This window comes from Nilaparvata lugens, chromosome 7, assembly GCF_014356525.2.
Source record: "Nilaparvata lugens isolate BPH chromosome 7, ASM1435652v1, whole genome shotgun sequence".
Classification (NCBI taxonomy): domain Eukaryota; kingdom Metazoa; phylum Arthropoda; class Insecta; order Hemiptera; family Delphacidae; genus Nilaparvata; species Nilaparvata lugens.
This window is the reverse complement of record NC_052510.1, coordinates 38,907,767-38,926,659: the sequence shown is the minus strand read 5'-3', so window position 1 is coordinate 38,926,659 and position 18,893 is coordinate 38,907,767. Positions and strand designations below refer to the sequence as shown.

Genomic DNA, 18,893 nt, shown 5'->3' with positions numbered 1-18,893 from the left:
GGGTCAAGTTTTCAATTAGACCCTTGCGGAGCACGGGTTACCTGCTTGTAATCAATACAAATCGACACCCCAGTACCATCAGATCATATTCTATCACAGTATGCTCATAATTTGATTCAATGATTGTATGATTGTTTATTACAATGACCTCTTGTTCCACATCAGTTTCAGTTTGGTTTAACATAGAGTGTAGTAGTTAGTTATACGTCCAAATAAAAATCAGACAGTTGTACTTAAAAATTGTCATCCTAGACTATATTTTATAATCAAAAATGAAGAAAAGTTTCATCAACGGCAGACACTTGCAGTTTAAGAGGAACCTCAGTAACGTATACAGAAATCACATCAAGACTGATGGTTTGCGACAGGGCAACTAAATTTCACGACCAATAAATTCTTCTTCTTCTTCTTCTTCTTCTTCTTCTTATTTGGCATTACAACCCAGCGCGGGTCACAGCCTCCCTCAATTTCCGCCTCCAAGCATCTCTGTCCACCGCTGCACTTTTCCATCTTAGCACCCCAATTACTGCTGCATCCTTATCCACACTACGTCTATCCATCTTGTTCTGGGTCGCCCTTTCCTTCGCCGGCCATATATTTTCCCTCCCATTGCCATCTTTGGGGGGTAGGCAATCGTCAGCTCGTACCAGGTGTCCTGCCCACCTCAGCCTGCGAACTTGCATCACAGTGGCTATATCTGCATACTGGTACAGCCTATAAAGTTCGTCATTATGCCTCCTACGCCAGACTCCTGCTTCCTGTATGCCTCCAAACACTCTTCTCAGGATCTTTCTTTCAAAGACGCCCAGCATTCTTTCATCCGCCACCGTAGTTGCCCATGTTTCACTACCATACAGTAAGCCAGGCATGATGATTGTTCTGTATAGCAGCAGCTTGGTCTTTCTACTGAGAGTACGTTTTTTCATCGGAGTTGATAGCGCGTAATAGCATCTATTGGCTAGCATAACCCTTCGCCTTACTTCTTTACGATAAATTAATTGGTCAATAAAATTCCAGATTCCTTCATTCGAAATAAAATCTTGAAGTCGTTATTAATTAACGGATTATTCAACATGCACCAACATTGAATATATTTTGAGATTTTTAGGCTCCGTTGTGATTATTATTCATTCAACTTCTAAATGCATTTCATTATTATACAATATTATTGTATTTATCATAATATTGTTTTCAAATTCCTATGCTCTCTCATTTCCCCCGCCTTTCATTCACATAACAAATTATTCATCATTGATTTACATCATCAATTTTCCCCCCTCAATTGATCACTCGAAAAATCACTTGTATTATGCTTTGAGATATTGTATATATGCTATATTTATTATGATTTATGTAATTTGAAAATTCCTGCGCTTAGGCTAATGCCTTTGCAGGTTTTTTCCCCTAATTTCTGTAGAATTTTCTGTTTCTTTTTGGTATTGTTCAATTACAATAGCCTCACTTCATGTAGTGGTAAGTTAATTTCACAAAAAGAGTTTGTGGAACTACTTTGTAACATCATTCACAATATTACAGGACTTTAACATAGTCTGTTATAGCTTCACCCCTGAGATCATTCACGAATGTATTCACGATTCAGCTACTGAAGATTTATATGAACTGTATATGAAATATCTTAGAAAAATTAAACTTTCCTATAGCATGCTATGAATGTGAATATGATGAAGGTACTGTTGTCTTGATAACTCCAATTATTGAAAAAAATAAGCTTCTAATATGATTCTCTTGTTAATTCTTGGTCATCCAGGCAATCTATCTTTCCAAATTTTTGAATAGCCAAGTATAAAAGACTAGACGATATTTAAAGGAATTGAATCGGATCAGCAATACTAATGAAATTTCAACAGACTTTTTGGAAACGTGACTTGTACCCCTGTCCATTCAATAGTTGATTTGTCATTCCAGAAAAGTATTTAGGGTAGTCACAAATTGACTAACCTCTATTCACCTCACCCTAACCAAAAATTCCATGCCTATCCTACTCAATCATGAAACACAAGCATACATTTCCACACACCCACAACATTTAGACATAAAGCAGCTGGGCTAGAATGCCAGCTAATACTTACTTTCTGACAGATTTAGAAGGTAACACTATCCAGAATAATTCCCGGGACGAAATCACGTGATTGGGGAGCAAACTAAGGAGGAAACGCTAGCGTGGAGGCCAGAAACGGTGAGGGTCTAGTGTTTTCGAGACTGTTGAACGGGGAGCGTGATGCTACACGCGTCCAACTAAACGCGTACACTGGCTGGGGACAGACGCGACACCAGCGCCGCTAGCGGGCGTCATCACAACCCAACTGTCTTTCTACCCCTCTGGCTCTAGTTTCAGATGACCGCCACATATTGAAACAAATGTACTTGACTTTTCGGCAGCGAAATAATGGGCCGCTTTGTCAAGAGTTTCATCACTGTGTGCTGTTCAGTCTTGATGTTTGTCTTGTTCATTTTTCATTAGATCATACTGTCATAATTACTATGTCATTAGCTCAGTCCTGCTTCAACTTCTATCCTAATATAATATCACTGAATAATATTGAACTGTTGATTTTTGTTCATTTCGTTTATATTCAACTGCGCGATTCCGCGATTAATTCAAAAATATATTATTGTCAGTGTAAGTGTAATACCCTACTCGTGAAGTTAACTGGTGATTCAGGTTCTTCCTGATAGTCTATCGAACATTGATGCTGCAATTCTAATTATATGCAGTAATATGCGTAACTCATGTTACGATATTACTATTGATAGGCTCTATGGAGATCTAGAACAATATTACTGGAAACAGTGATGTGAAATCACCAAGCACTCAAATACGTGAGGTTAATGGATACTTTTTTCATTCTCGTTTAAATACAGAGTTAGTAGATTCCTACATAATGTTGGACTGGAACCTCGGAACATCAAAGATTTTTTTGTTGTCAATGGGAGCTTTATTGGAGAATCATTTTCATGTTCAGAAGTCAGGATTATGAGTAGTATGAATGATATAATGTGTAACCTCAAATGATAAGATTTTGGAATTAGGACTTAATGCCTTGATAAATTTTTTCCCATATCAAATTTCATTCATTTTCAAGTGATTTTTGTAACTTTTGTACTACACGATTATTTTTAATTGAAAACATGAAATTAATGATTGATAGTCAATTCTCGAACATCTTGTTAATAACAAACTCTCATTCGAAAGGTTATACATTGCTGTTCTCTTTCAAGGTTTGTGGGATGAATATGAATATTTGATCATGATCAATAATCATCGTACACTCGCAGAAAATGTTATGATTTGTGCAGTAAGTGATATTATTTCCTCAGGCACTGGCCTGTTCTCAGTTCTCAGTCGAGAATTAATCGGTCTAAGCGTCGAAAAACTATTGCACGATGACATTTCCACTTTTGATCATTTATTGATTCATACAACTTACACTCATTTAGTGATTGAATTCTGTTCCTTTTCTACTATTTTTTTATTTTTGTATTTTTCTCTCCTTAATCAGTTTCTTCTTGCTTCTTCCAATTCTACATTGCCATAGTCTTATCTTCAAAATGCCCAGTTATTATTAATTCTGATAGAAGCTACGGTCATCGTCATTACTCATCATGAAAAGTGTTCGATGAATTGAAAAGGTCAATATGAGTCCACTTCCAAGTATATTACTGCATTCCTGAACTCATTTTCTTTCGAAATCAGTTCATGATAAGTATTCATATCAATTCAAAGTAGATAGTTTATTTATTTATTTATCATTTTTACAAAGTAGCACTGATTGGGAGAGAAAAACTAAGGATACTCCTTGTACTATTATTCTTTAATAATTAATAGTTGATTATTCTATTGTAATACAATGATAAATTACTCAATTACCATGATATATGTCCTTATTCGATGATTTTATTAGCAAATTCTTACTTCATACAATCTTCACAGATAACGCCCGCTCCTGTAATATAATGATAAATCCTATAAAATAATAATACTATGTTCATATGTTAATACACAGTTTGAATCATATCTCACAACGAGTTTTTCTGTCTTGATTTCGAGGGCATCTCCCTCCCCAACTTTTCTCTTGCAGGCTCTCCACTATCAGAGGGTGAAACCTAAGGTCTGCAGGCAGGCAGAAAATTTCGAATTTAGTCTGTATGAAATGCTGTACAAGACTAATACTCAGCTCTTGTTAGAAATTTCCCCTCACAATCATCCCTTGAAAATTCGTAGCCTATCTAATGCAACAATTACTTGGGCATTGATTCCTGTAGTATCAAATATGAAGAAGAATATGACCAACGACGGTCTTCCGCAATACTCATTACAAATCTGACAATTGGTCCACACCACTCTCTGTGCTATTATAGCACGTGTCAATCTCTGACATCTTTCTATCACCTTTATATGTGTCTGTAGCGGGTGAACAGGGAGGGCATCGTGAAAATCAACATCTTCTTCCAACAGTAGCTAACAAAAGTCATATTGTTTTCATCAAACCAAATAAACTTGAGCATTCTTTTCTATTAACAATGAACTTGTCTAGTATTCGTACACAATGTGATAAATGAAGGAATAAATAAGCTTAGTTGAAATTCCTGCCTTATTCTTTAGGAGAGTTCAAACCAAAAGAAGTGTTTTTTATCAACTCAATGGCTAATTTTAGCTCAATTATCAGTTGTCAAGTTGCGTTCTAAATTATTCTCAATGTGGCATCTTTTGAGGAGTTTGAAATGGCCCTTCTGACTGTTTGCCAGGATACACATCCAAGTTGTATGTATATAACAATTGGACATCGATATGTAATAGGAGGAGATATCTATATAACACTACCTCACACCTGACATCATTGTAACTGGTGGAGGTATTAATAACACTACCTCACCACACCTGACAATATTGTAACGGGTGGAGGTATTGTCACGCTACTTTTGGTGGAGTACGCTTAGCCTCTTGCTTGGCGTCAATCGGTAGAGCATGAGAGTTATTTTAATAATTATGAAATCTGGTCGTGGTTTTACTAGGATATAATCTCACTAAAATTTTCATAGGCCCAGACATGAGCTTTCACAATAATACTGATAATTTATAAAAAATATAAAACTTATATCCTATAGTATTGAGGAATAAAATGAATAGTACACCATAAAAAATTTGATACATATATTAACAAATATCTCCAAAATAAACCAGAGCAAAAATATATAGAGCGACAAAAAATATATAATATAACAAGAAACGAAATCAATAAAATATCACAGGTTAATACTATTTTTTAAGTTATATAGCACGAAACGCTACCATGTGCTTTCATTTCATGATCATAAATGCATTTATCTGCATGTAGCTTCGACATCAACTTGCTGATGCTTGTCGGCTTGGATAATTCTATTTCAAATATAAACTTCTCAAATCAGAGCATGATAAACTGACATCAATAATCCAAATATATATTAATTTCTATGGTTTCCAATAGATTTCTTTATAATAAATATATTTATCTCAGGGTGCGAGATTCGGCACCTGACGGAAATAGGTAGATCAATTCATCTAGTGAATCAGAGCTACATTATATTATCGCAAATTATATTATAAAAATTAATGATCATATGAACATTTGTATTATCAGCCTAGAACTTAGTATTCTTTTGATTGGTGTATCTTTTGATATATGAATTGACTCGTTACTATCCAATAAAATACCTCTTATACAATCTTTAAACTTGCGCAAGTATTTTTACCAATTTCTTAATTTATAAAACCGTTTCGACGAGCTAGCTTTGATTTCTTATTTCATTTCGAAGCACTGAGGGCGCCCTATCACTATTTCAAATATTATTCACTCACGTGCTGGATTTTCTATGAACTGCTGATGGCGATCCAAACTCCTGTTGGTCCTGGATTATTTGTGGCCGAAGTCGTCTCTTCCAAGGGATTAAAAATATTTAAATGACTTTTCCTTCACAATAGCATCACAAAGTCTTATGAGAAAATCTAGTAATTCGATTTAACTTTAAGTTATTAAAAGGTACAGTAAGATATTGCACTCTATAATTTTTGGTGACATCTCATGGTGGTGGTTGGCAGGCAAGTGGGGAAGTTCTCTTTTCTAATTCACAATTTTTCATTTCCGATTTCCAAATTTACATAAAATTTAAATAATCTGTTCCTCCGCCATTCATGGCTCAAAAAGTTCGTGCCGATCTATTAAATTATTACTTATGTTACATCTTTGATAATTTGTCTGCCTTCGGGCCATATACAAAACATAAACTGTACAATAATAATTCATAAATCCTCAACATTTATAGAAATATATACAAATATATTTGAATCGGCTCACTATTACCGCCTATCAATTGCTACCATTTGATTGGTGCATGCAAATTATTATAGTATACATGCGCCTAGGAACCTCCTACTTCCTAAATACATTAATTTTTTTTTGTCTGGGTTTTTTGATACGTTTTTTACATGCAAAGTAATTTTTTAAAGGTTATAGATTGATTCTCATATTACAACAATTAGCCACGTGGATCTTTTGGTTCCTCAAGTTGAATACTATTTCGTTACAATAAGTTCCTGCCAAGGTGTTTCGCTAGATTCTACGTTATGCGACTCAGTCGATCATTAGGTCGCCGATCAATAGATATTTTCTGCCAAACCTCAAATTTTCAATATTTTATATAATATTATATAGGTAGCAAAAATTATTTTCATTTCTATTCGGCCGTTGTAAATTTGGCCATGATGCCTGATATTATCTAATCTTTGAACATTATCATCTTTGGCGATATTAGCCTATTATTCCACTTAGACCTATAAATTTCTTCAAATAGGAATTTTTATTTATCCCTCCGAAAGTCGAAACGTTACAGTATCTATAACACTACCCCACCCCTGTCATTGTTGTAACGGGTGGGAGGCCAGGGACTTTGTCAGCACCCTATTTTGTAACAAAGAAAAAATAAATAATAATTGCTTTTAAAATCTCTTCTTAACTATAAACCTCTTCAAATTATTTCAATCCACGGTTGGAGGCTTTGGATGGATTCGTTCATGCAAATGCCAAGATCTTTACTATTAACAACACCTGTTTTATCAACTTAGTAACTTATCACGAGCCAGGAACGTAAAATAAAAGATTTTGTATAAATGCTACGGACATTAATTTATCAGTTGCATTGAAACAATTCAATAATTATGAATATTCATATAAGAATTTGATATTTAGACAAGAATTTGCTAACTCACTCTACAATAAATTTAGGGCCTCGGTCAATTTGTCTGGTCAATCGATAAATAAAATAATTTTGGCACTCACCATGGAATCGAAAGTTTAACAAATAGATCGGCACTCACAATCACACACGTTTACATTTCAACTACTATTTTCCAGACTACATATTTCTAATTTATACAAAATAATAAGGAGATTTTTCATCTAATTATAGGCCGAAGCCTAAATTAGAGACCGAGACTTGTTCTGCGACTACATCTTCTTGCGGTGACGACTCGATTAGAACTGCCGCTCTTCCACTCAAATTTTCCGTTTTGCAAGAAAACACGTTGAGCGCCTGGCCTAATTATTTCAGGTTGAAACGTCGTGGGGTCGCACGGTATGAAAACATTTCTAAATACATTTGCATTAATTTCATTACGAAATTCAAGCCAGTACTATGGAAATGCAAGAAGACTGTAATAATATGGATAAATTAGAAGCAAGTTAGCAAATCTTTCATGGCAACACAAAATTTAGGTGCTTACTTTGTGCATGAATAAATTCTTTAACAATCAAAAACAAGGTTCATTAGAGTTCATATTGGAAAAATTTTGTTCAATTTTGATCAGTTCAACAACCTGAAAGAAAGGCACAAAAAACTACTATTCAAACCTCTCAATATTCCCCATATTACAGATAAAAGAAAATATTTCCAAGCTATATTTAGAAGGCTTATTCCATATAAATTGCTGGAAAGGCATTTTCCTTTAAAGGCTTCAATCTTTTTATCTGTTGCCGTGGAGAGACCTGGGGATTTTGTTTTTAATTCCCACCATTTGAGTGAACATTCCCAGATCTCTAGGCGATCAAGTTTGGTTTCTCTCATCTCTAGTCAAAACATTATCACATTTCAGAGCTGATACTAAGAATGTAAAACCAGGAAGACTCGAGACACACAGAAACAAATCCTGGCTAAAGCCATCGGTTTCTCACAAATCTTTCAAAGTGACATGAAATGACTGTACCCAGCCAAATATAAAAGACCAATCACATCTTTAATTTCAAGTGAATTCGTTTCTTCAGCATCTCATTCTCTATTTGACTTTGATTTCAATTGTCAAATCCTTCATCTCATGTAATCAACAATATTTTTCAATTTCTTCAGTGAAATATGAACTCCAACGGCATGTAGTTTCTAGTACCCACATGCTAACCTGCAGGCTTCATTGATGGAGCATGTCTAGCTGGTACAATATTCTACACTCCAACAGTCTGAAGTGGCGGTTGATTTATCCAAAGAGTCTCTTGATTCTGTCCAATATCGGAGCGCACTTATATTTCCTCATCTACTTCCATGTCTATCTCTTGTAACCTTATTTTCTCTATAACGTGTGCCCTGCTTGGCTGCAGTCGGTAGAGCAAAGATTTGGATAATGTATAAAACTTTTTGTGATTCCTGGAAAAATAATAGTACCAATTTCTTACCAGCTCTTCCAGGAGCTCAAACAGTTCTCTGATTTCGCTGGCTGCAAACGTCGGCCGCTTTAACAGTTCACAGTTCTTGTGACTGATTTGATGTACTCCACAAATATAGATGCAGTAGAGATAGACAGATATAAGGGCTCTGATTATCGTACTAGACGATGCGGCACCGCCACTATTGCCACCAGCCACCATTCACCAAAGTGGTCAGCAATGAAAAATGATACCGGGCGGAATCAAAGGCGACACTCTATCAGAATACCTTATAAATTCTATTAATTTAGGTTGCTGCAACTTAATACTATGACATTTGAGTTTCTTCAAATCAGATGTGTTGGTACTGGATAATTTATATAAATCTCGGGAACGTATTATTTCCAAAGATTTGATAATCAATGCTGCATATCGCTGATTTATCCAACTTATTCGGTGAAGAATATAGTTGGTTGGTAATCTCAATAATATTTCAATACTGGTAATAGAATAGACTATAACAAGATTGGTCATGCATGGAGATAGGATGATAAATAAAGGGTACACCATTCAAATAAAGACACTAATATAATATAAAAAAATAATAAATATTTCATCTGTGCATACTCAAATATGTAAATCTTATAGATTGTTCTTAATAAAATTCCCATTACGTTTAATGACTTGCTCAAGTTTGATATTAATTTCAATATTTAAATAACCTTTCATCGAGCTAGCTTTATTTAATCGTGATTTATTCGAAGCACTGAGGGCCCCCTTGTTAACTTTTCAATTAAACTCACCTGTCGATTTTCACAAATAATGATGGCGATCCGGATTCTTTCGATGTCCAAGGCCTTTCTGGTGGGCTGATGTCGTCTTCTCCAATGGGGATATTTAAATTAAGCGATTCATGTCTTACTACGACCTCACTGAGTCTTATGAAATTAATTTTCAAATTCAAACTTAGTTTTTTTAAAAACGTACAAATATTTAAAAAGGGATCTTGTGCTCTATAAATTGGTGGCTGTTCCCGGTGACCTCTGACAAGCAAGTGGGCTTTGATCTACCCCTATTCTTTCCACGACCATACTTCCATATTTTTGAATTTGCATATCATTAAAATATTCAATTCTGATTGGAGCTGGTCCTGGCCTCACTACTATGCAATAACATGATTCAACATAGTCCGTGCTAATCTGCTAGGTTATCGCATAAAGAGCAAATATTATAATTATTTTTAAATATTCCTTTTTTATCTGGGTACTGTCTAGTTTACAAATTCTTATCATTTATATAATAAAAATAAAGTATATTTTTGAATCAACTCGCTTTTACCGCCAGTCAGTTACTGCATTTTGATTGGCTTATTCTAAAATTACAAATGTATTCATACGCTGAGTAGGATATACCACATTTCCTCGATATTTTTATTTATTTCACACATTTTGTCCATGCTCGTATGACATAATAAATATTTTTGTATGTTTTAAAATGTTTTTCCTTTTACATTAACATGCAATGCTTATTACCAACCCTCTGATCACATTTTAAGCGAATGCTATTTGTATGCAACTAAATTTGCCACAGGTGTCTGGCTAATTCTCTATTTATACGGCTTGACCAATTATTTAGGTTGCCGACCAGTAAGTATCATAGAACCTAACCTCAAAAATTTATTATTTCATATTATTGAATAAATAGCAATAATATTCTCCTTTCCATTTGGCTGTTCAAAACTGTAGCCTGGATACCCGTTATTATCTAATCTCGAGCTTGTTGACATCGCACCCAGCAATAGCAATACAGCTGTTGGCTTGAGACCTATAAAATCATTTCATTTAGTGATTTTGATAACTATTCAAAATTATAATCTTACACTCTTTATCGAAAATTTTTTCAGCACTTTGTTCACTGTCACTATCGTTTCATTGTTATCTTTTGAATCAGATGAACTGCCATCCATAGAAATGTCATAATCATGACTTACAAATAATTGTCAACAACTATTATTATTCATTTGAGTCATATTTTTTGTACTGATTACTAAACTATTCTAAGAAGAAAGGTCTGAAATGGAAAATATGTATGTGCTCAGAGAGCAGTCAAAGCAGACGTTTGGAAATTCCTGATGAGAAAGGAAATGGGAGAAGTCGGTGATTGTATGGAAAAGGAATAGTAAGTAATCAATATGAATTGAATGAACTGGATAATTCTCATAAACTGAACGAACAATAAACTGAATGGAAAAGCTGAGTCACGGGAAATTGTTGAAGCAAAGCATTTTTTGAAACTCATCTATAATAATTACCAGACGTTTCCAACATAGCCTAGAAATTGTTAGCTGGGTTTCTTTGCGATAGCCAGCTGAGACGAGTCATTTGTTATTTGATGCGCTGCTATATTATTTGGAAAGTATACAATAGTATTGACTTAACAAATAGCAGAAGTTGGCGAATAGGTAGTCTAAATCTAAGATAGTGAATACTCATAAAGCGGGTCATCCACTATCCAATTTCTTGTCCAATCTAACGTCCAGCGTTCAATGTTGGATCCGACGTCGGACAGTAAAATTAATGAGGTTGTTGATGTTGGGTAGCAGGAGGAGTTAGGTGAACTGGAGACTCAACACTTCCAATATCTAAAGGTCAGTTAGCCGTCCAGTCAAACTCCATTTGAAACGTGAGTGGGGATGTTGGACTAACTCGTGGACAACTAGTCGATTTACCATCAGTCCAAATTATTGTGAGATAGTGATAGTCCCGCCTGTGAATTTTAGTTAGTGAATGCCTGTTGTAATAATGTTATGCAGGTTGCCTACTCAACTCCTTCATTGAACTAGCATGATAGTACAGTGAAGGAGAGAAGGCATTATGCTCACTGATTATGCTTATTCTGTGTTGGTACTACATTGAGGATAAAATTTTTATTATTCTTTCTCAAATAATAAGCAACTCTGCAAGTTATTTCCAAGTCTCTGGGGAAATCATACAGCTTGTTTTGTGTCACCCTGCTCCCATTGAAAATAAGATTGGAATGATGTGAATAATTTTGTTCTCAATTTTGAATCAATCGATCATGTTTTATTATCAATCATTTGCGGACCACAACCACTAAAAATAAGCTGAGCAAGAACATCATTCTAGTTCACAATATAACTTGTTTTTCATGTTTCACCCTTAGCTGGTCGAGTAAAAACACGCCAGGTGCTAACAGCCACTTCCTTTGCTCTTCCGGTAGTTCCCACAATATACTATAATTCTTTCTCCCACTCCTATCTACTCTTCTTCTCTTTTCCCACACCTGTTGCTCCCCATCACCTACTAATAATAAACAACAGTATTCTCTCATCTTTATTCAAATTACGAAACGAGGAGAATTTGTGCAATGTTGACTTTCAATTATTATGAATGAGTACAGTTATTTCAGTCAACTTCTATCATTCATTTTATTATTCTCTTGAAATCTACTCTGATTTATTTCGTAATTGTATAATGAATATGGAATATTTGCAAAAACTCTTTCAACTGTTAGTTCTTATTGTAGTTTCCATAATTGACTTTTCAGAATCATGGCTATCTTTAAAGTATGAATGATGAAAAGATTTTGAACCATTATATTCATAAACTTCTCTCAAAATAATATAGTAGTAGATAATCAGTTAAATACTTATTGCCTTGGTAGTGTGACGAATCGTTTTATTGAAAATCATAAGATGGGATAAATTGAGTGAATAGGAGAAATCTTTTTTTTTTTTTTTTTTTTCAATTCAATTCAGTTTATTTCCAAAAACATAATACACGAATAAGAAATACAATATACAACATATTTTGGAATCCCCCTACTAGACTATCCATCTGTGTGTAGGGGGGGAGTTCCACTTTATACATAATAAGCTTAATCTGCTCATAGAAGTAAATAATAGAGAATACACTTATATTATGGATGTATTATTAATATTCTGATTATAAAATAGATAATATATGTGCTGATGTATATTTAAGAATGAGTATGTAAGAATATGTATGTAGGAATAAGTATACTTAATACCTTGATTGATAAAAGAATAAATAAAGAAGAAATAACAATATTTTTTTGAAGGCCGCAGTGGCAGGGATTCCAGAAATTCTCAGAAGAGAGAATGAAAAAAAAGCATAAACCAGAAAGGCAAAACAGTCAAATCGGTTATATCAATGATAAAATAAATACCAATCAATTGTCTGGAAACCTTGAAGTCGTGTTGGTCACCAAGCATAACGAGATTGGAGTAGTTCTTCTGAAGCTTCCCAACCAATCTGGTACAGCCACCTGTCCACCCTCTTCCTAAACACTACCAAACTAAATGCCTCTGCTTCCCTAATCACCCCTGGCACATTTCTGTACAAGACATGGGCCAGGTATGAAGGATTTGTCAATTCAGAGCCGTGAGTCAGCTGAGGTATCTCAAAGCTGTAATTGGATCTGTGGCGAGTTGAGTAGCTATGGTTAACTGTTTCTCCCAGAAGTTCAGTTTTGTATTTTTTTATGTGGATCAACAAGGATTTAATAAAAAGTTGTCTAACATTCAGTACGGGAAATTCGATAAACAATTGTCTTGTTGGGTATCTAAAGTCTCTCTTTAAAATTGTTTTTATAATTGATCTTTGGGTGACTGCGAGAGGCTCAATGACTGAGGAGGAAGCCCCTCCCCAAGCTAGAATTCCATATAGTATTATAGATTGGACATAGGCAAAGTAAACTACTTTGCACTGATCCACACTCAGAACATTACTAAGCTCTGAAAATGCGTGAAGCAGCTTTCTGAGCCTATTCTTAGCACACTGGACATGTTGTACCCAACTCATCTTGGAATCCAAGACAACGCCCAGGTATTTGTAATGATCAACGCGCTCAATCATACTACAATTACATCCAGCAGACCTGGGATTATTACAAGAATGCATCGTTAGTATTAGAGAGCCTGGATCAGCTTGATTTCTTGTAACTATTGGCATAAACTTCGTTTTTTCCACATTTACTGTAAGGCTATTGTGATCAAACCAGTTCTTTATTTTTGACAAATCAATTGAAGCACTCATGTAGGCCTCCTCCCAAGTGCTCCCAGTAGACACTAGTGCTGTGTCATCAGCAAACAGATACAACTCACCTTCAACTACTAATTTTGACAGATTGTTGATATAGATTAGGAATAGCAGTGGCCCAAGGGTGCTTCCCTGGACTACCCCATACTCAACATTCTCTTTATCACTATTTTCACCATTTATGCAAACTGATTGCTGTCGATTGTGAAAGTAACTCTTAAACCATCGTAGAGAGATATTTTTTATCCCCAATGATTCAAGTTTTTTTATTAAAATTCTCCTGTCAACTGTATCAAAGGCTTTTGCCAAGTCCAAAAAGGTTATCAGTACTTTTCTTCTTGATTTAATACCACTTGAGATAGCCCTAGACATATTGAAAAGAGTATCAGATGTATTTTTGGACTTTTGAAAACCATACTGTGAGTTGGAGATGAGATTGTACTCGTTTAAATACTTAGTCAGTTGTATTTTTATACACTTTTCGATTATTTTAGATAATGTTGCCAACAAAGAAATAGGTCTGTAATTGGAGAATATGCCTTTGGGGCCTGATTTATAAATAGGTATTACTCTGGCTGTTTTGAGAGCGCAAGGAAAGTGTCCAACCAGAATGCTTAAATTGACTATATGTAGGATAGGATGTATTAATATGTCAATATTGTTTCTAATCACTCTAGTAGGGATTCCATCACAACCTGGAGCTGATCGCCCTTTCAAACTCTTCACTACCTCCTCCAATTCCTGCCTTGAGACCGGTTGCAGTTGAAATTCAGAGTCCGCAGCATGTTCATCATCTCTCACTACTGGTGCATCCTGGGTTATTATAGAATTTGCTAGGTTTGTCCCAACTTTGGCAAAATATTGATTAAATTGGTTGGCAATTTCTTTAGTTTTTTGAGAGTCGATGACTTCACCAGGGCGGGAGAATGCACTAACGGGGAATGATTTACTATTATCTATACGACCTGAGATTTCGTTTATAACCGACCAAAATTTTCTAGGGTTACCAGTCGCTTCTTCAACTTTGTTTTTGTAATAGTTATACTTGGCTCGCTTGATTGCTGAATGTAGCATATTTCTATATATTTCTATATCTATAGATGATAATCCAATCCGGATTGTTTAATTCCGTTGATTGTCTTGTAAGCGGGTGGAGAATATTGTATTTCAGTCGCTAAGAATTTGACATCAAATCAAGCTCCTTCTTTTTGCGTTGTGAAGGTAAAAGCATTAGTAGAGCATTGTGAAGTAGTAATCCAGAAACTTTTGTGTGCTCATTCTCGGATTACTTATACAAAAGAGAACTCCTTAGTGTAAACTCACCGACTAATAAAAAAATATTGAAGTGACTCGAAAAAGCTATGTGACTAGAGATTTTTTTTATCCGTGCAGATTACCTAGGATTGTCTTATTCTTATGTAATCAAATAGCCGGCTACATTTGTGACCGATAATAATTAGTCAATATTATATTTCAACGATGCTTTTCAATGGAGAGGGAAGTTATTTTTAATCAAATCATGAGTGATTTTAGTAATATTGGTATGCAAAGGGAGGTGCATCAATCTTCTCTAATTGCTCAGATGAGATTCAATTGTTATGTGAGCAAATATACTTTTGATTCCACTACCATGATTCATGGTCATTGTATTATTGACACATTATTTCAGAAACCATATTGACATAAATGACGTTCACTGTACAACAAGAACAATAACTGATACCAATGTTGAGAAACAGATAAATTATGATTGCAATAAACAGAATAAGGCTAGCTTCACACACATTCGGCTTCATTCGGTTCGGTTCGTTGCCGAAAACGAATGAGGATTTCATACATATCAGGTTTCAATTCTTACGGTTCTGATTAGGTATTTTCTTCTCAAACACAGCTGTGTTTGGATTTTTACAATTCATGCTGGTAATAAAATATGAAAGCTGGTGTTGAAATAGTAGGATGTGATTTCTTGAACAACAAAATTTTCAATTTAATTGAAAATTGTGAAATATTTGAATAGCTTATTCTTGATTATATTAATTATTTTGGACGTTCAGAGTGATTATTTTTTTGAATTGTAAATTTGTTTCAATTTTGACACATTGTACATAACGTCATCAGTAGGGGTGAAGTGAGAGTTCTGAAGAAAAGCTGGCTCAAAGCTGGCTCAGATCTGATTCTTGGTTCTAACCCTGCCCAATCCAATGTAATCTGAACAAACTTAGCCTAGCCATACCCCCAATCTCACAATAAGTCTCGAATAAAGATCCCCATTCCCACTTTTTTGGAAAAAACTAGATCCAGCTTTTTTTATTTCCTGGATAACCAAGAAACCATTAATTTTACAAAAAAATTAAAGGATAACTTTTTCCAGTAAATCTAATTACAAATCCATTGACACCCCATTTGTCAAGATTGAACAGAAAATAATGATCTTATGGAAAATGTAGATCCAATTTCTTGAATAACTAAGAAACCAAGAATAATTTTTTTCAGTAAATTCATTTGTCAAGGGATCTCTAACCTAACTCAACTTTTTCTGAAACTGAGCAAAAAGCACACAGAATCTCTAATGATATTTTTATGTTGAGATCCTTTCTTAAGGAACACAAACCTCAGCACTAAACCCCCCCCCCTGTGGGGGGATGACCCTCTGTCTTTAACCAGCTAAGTTCAAACTACTTGGAAACTCACCTCAGATTATATGAAACATTTATTATAAAAATAGATCATGAGTGTTGATAAATTTGGTCGATAAAGACAATAATAATGATATTGATGTTGATATCAAAAATTTGATTCAGAAGGTTTTCCATTTTTTACAATGCATACCATTAGCTGCAACTTTCATACCAAACATCAATCTCAATAATGAAAAAGGGTGGAAGTATATGACTGATCCAAACTTAATCCAACAATTCTCACTTTCTTCTGGAATCTCTTTTAAAGAATGGTATGAAAAAAATGTAATAAATATAGGTGAAAAATCTTAGGTTTAGGCGAGTACACCCAGAAAGAAATTGTAGATGTAGGTGAGTACATTCAGAAAAAAATGTAGGTTTGGTTACCCAGACCAAGAACATTATTCAACTTCAATAAAAAAAATTCATTTGAAAAATCTAAGCTCATATAGATGGCACAAATTTGACACACTATCATCACAGTCAGTATTTGAATATCTTGTGCTTTGAATGAAGCTGATAAATCAAATAATAATATAAAATGCTTTAAAATTAAATTTGGAGAAAATGGTTGGAGAACAATCTATGGGAAGACAAGAACAATTCTACAAATTAATGATAAATCAATGGGATGATGCTCAAGGTAAAATATTGATACATTTGTAGAGTGTGGGAGATTAATACTTTTGATTTGAATATTGTCTAGTTTCTTGTTATTTTATAGAAGATTTTTTCAAATTTATAATACTCTTTTTACTGTTCCACTCAGTGGTGTATATTCAAACTCATTATCATAGAGGATTAAACAGTAGGCACTGTTTTTTTCTGAGAAATTATTTGTTATTTCCAATGTCAACTTTATGTCTATTGCTCCAGATTTCAATAGTTCATTTTGCTTACTGCAGTCTATAACAACCAATGGTGCATATTAATCAAATGTTTTATACTCAATTGAAGTACTGCTGTTATAAGGATAGTATTCATTTTGGAATTCAGAGAACATTTGTGATACAATAAATGTTTATTACCAACAATATTTTCATAGGGGAATGATTGAGCATTTAAATAGAGATTAACATTGTTCAGATTACAGAGATCGAAATGTGACCTGTTAGCAGTTATAACATTTTTCCTATTCTTTTGAAATCCAAGAATAATGAATCTAGGTTTCAATATATTCGAAGTTGTCATAACTGTCCATTGAAGATTGGTAGTTTCAGGTAATTGTGGAAATTCATGCAATTCCCATGACCTGAATGGAATGCTAATTGGTATATCACTATGTGTTAAACTCAGCAGATCAAGATGAACAGTGTCAGAAGCATGTATGTAGGTACTTTCCATTGTAGTTTTGTAATATCAATTTTCACCGATTTTGCTGTTTCTGATCCAATACAATTCAGGTCTGATGATGATCTTAATAGAACAGTTTCCTGACAAACATTTAATAGAACTTTTCTTTAGTATTCCATTACACCTAACCACATATTCAAAGGAATGCAAAAGCAGAAATCTGAACTTTTCCATCCAGTCAACTTCCATCCTGCATTCTCCATAATTTTTTCATTGAGTTTTGATTGATGTAGATAGTTTTTCATGGTTGTTGTCAATCCTATATTACATGTACGATCAACCTCAACCCCTCCCAATTTATATCTGATTTCATCAAATAGGTATGCAACTCCATTATTGATAAGAGAAAAGTCCTTGGTTTCAACATCATTCTTATCTTTCACTTTGATTTTGCCTTCAATTATAAGAAAACTTCTACTTGGAAGTGTATAAATATCTTCTTGTTTTAAACTAATTCAAATTTCATCATTGTAAATGAATGTCTGTTGAATATATGGTGTGTGAGTGATATACTCATATTTAGTAATACTCTCATCAAGGTGTACACTCTGATCAACAAGTAATATATCTGACTTGACTTCTTTCTTATACATTTTTATTATATATTTTTTCTTCTCAATACAACCTGAGCTGAGTTTTCAAGTAGTTCGAACTCAGCTGGTTGAAGACAGAGGGTCATCCCCCCCACAGGGGGGGGGGGTTTAGTGCTGGGGTTTGTGTTCCTTGAGAAAGGGTCTTAACATGAAAATATCATTAGAGATTCTGTGTGCTTGTTGCTCAGTTTCAGAAAAAGTTGAGTTAGGTTAGAGATCCCTTGACAAATGAATTTACTGAAAAAAAATTATTCTTGGTTTCTTAGTTATTCAAGAAATTGGATCTACTTTTTTATAGGATCCTTATTTTCTGTTCAATCTTGACACATGGGGTGTCAATGGATTTGTTATTAGATTTACTGGAAAAAGTTATTCTTGTAAATTTTTCGTAAAATTAATGGTTTCTTAGTTATTAAAGAAATTGAAAAAAGCTGGATCTACTTTTCCCATGAGATCCTTTTTTTTTTTGTTCAATCTTGACAAATGGGGTGTCAATGGATT

General features: G+C 34.3%; 1 protein-coding gene across 1 annotated transcript in view; it reads right to left on the bottom strand.

The window, feature by feature from the left end:
• LOC111052786 (protein tipE) overlaps positions 1-2,241 on the bottom strand; it is a 102,440-nt gene extending 100,199 nt beyond the window's left edge. Inside the window, exon 1 of the mRNA XM_039432717.1 lies at positions 2,091-2,241. The gene's annotated coding sequence lies outside the window, so the exon portion shown is untranslated. The remainder of the gene's footprint in view (positions 1-2,090) is intronic.
• Positions 2,242-18,893: the final 16,652 nt, after the last annotated feature.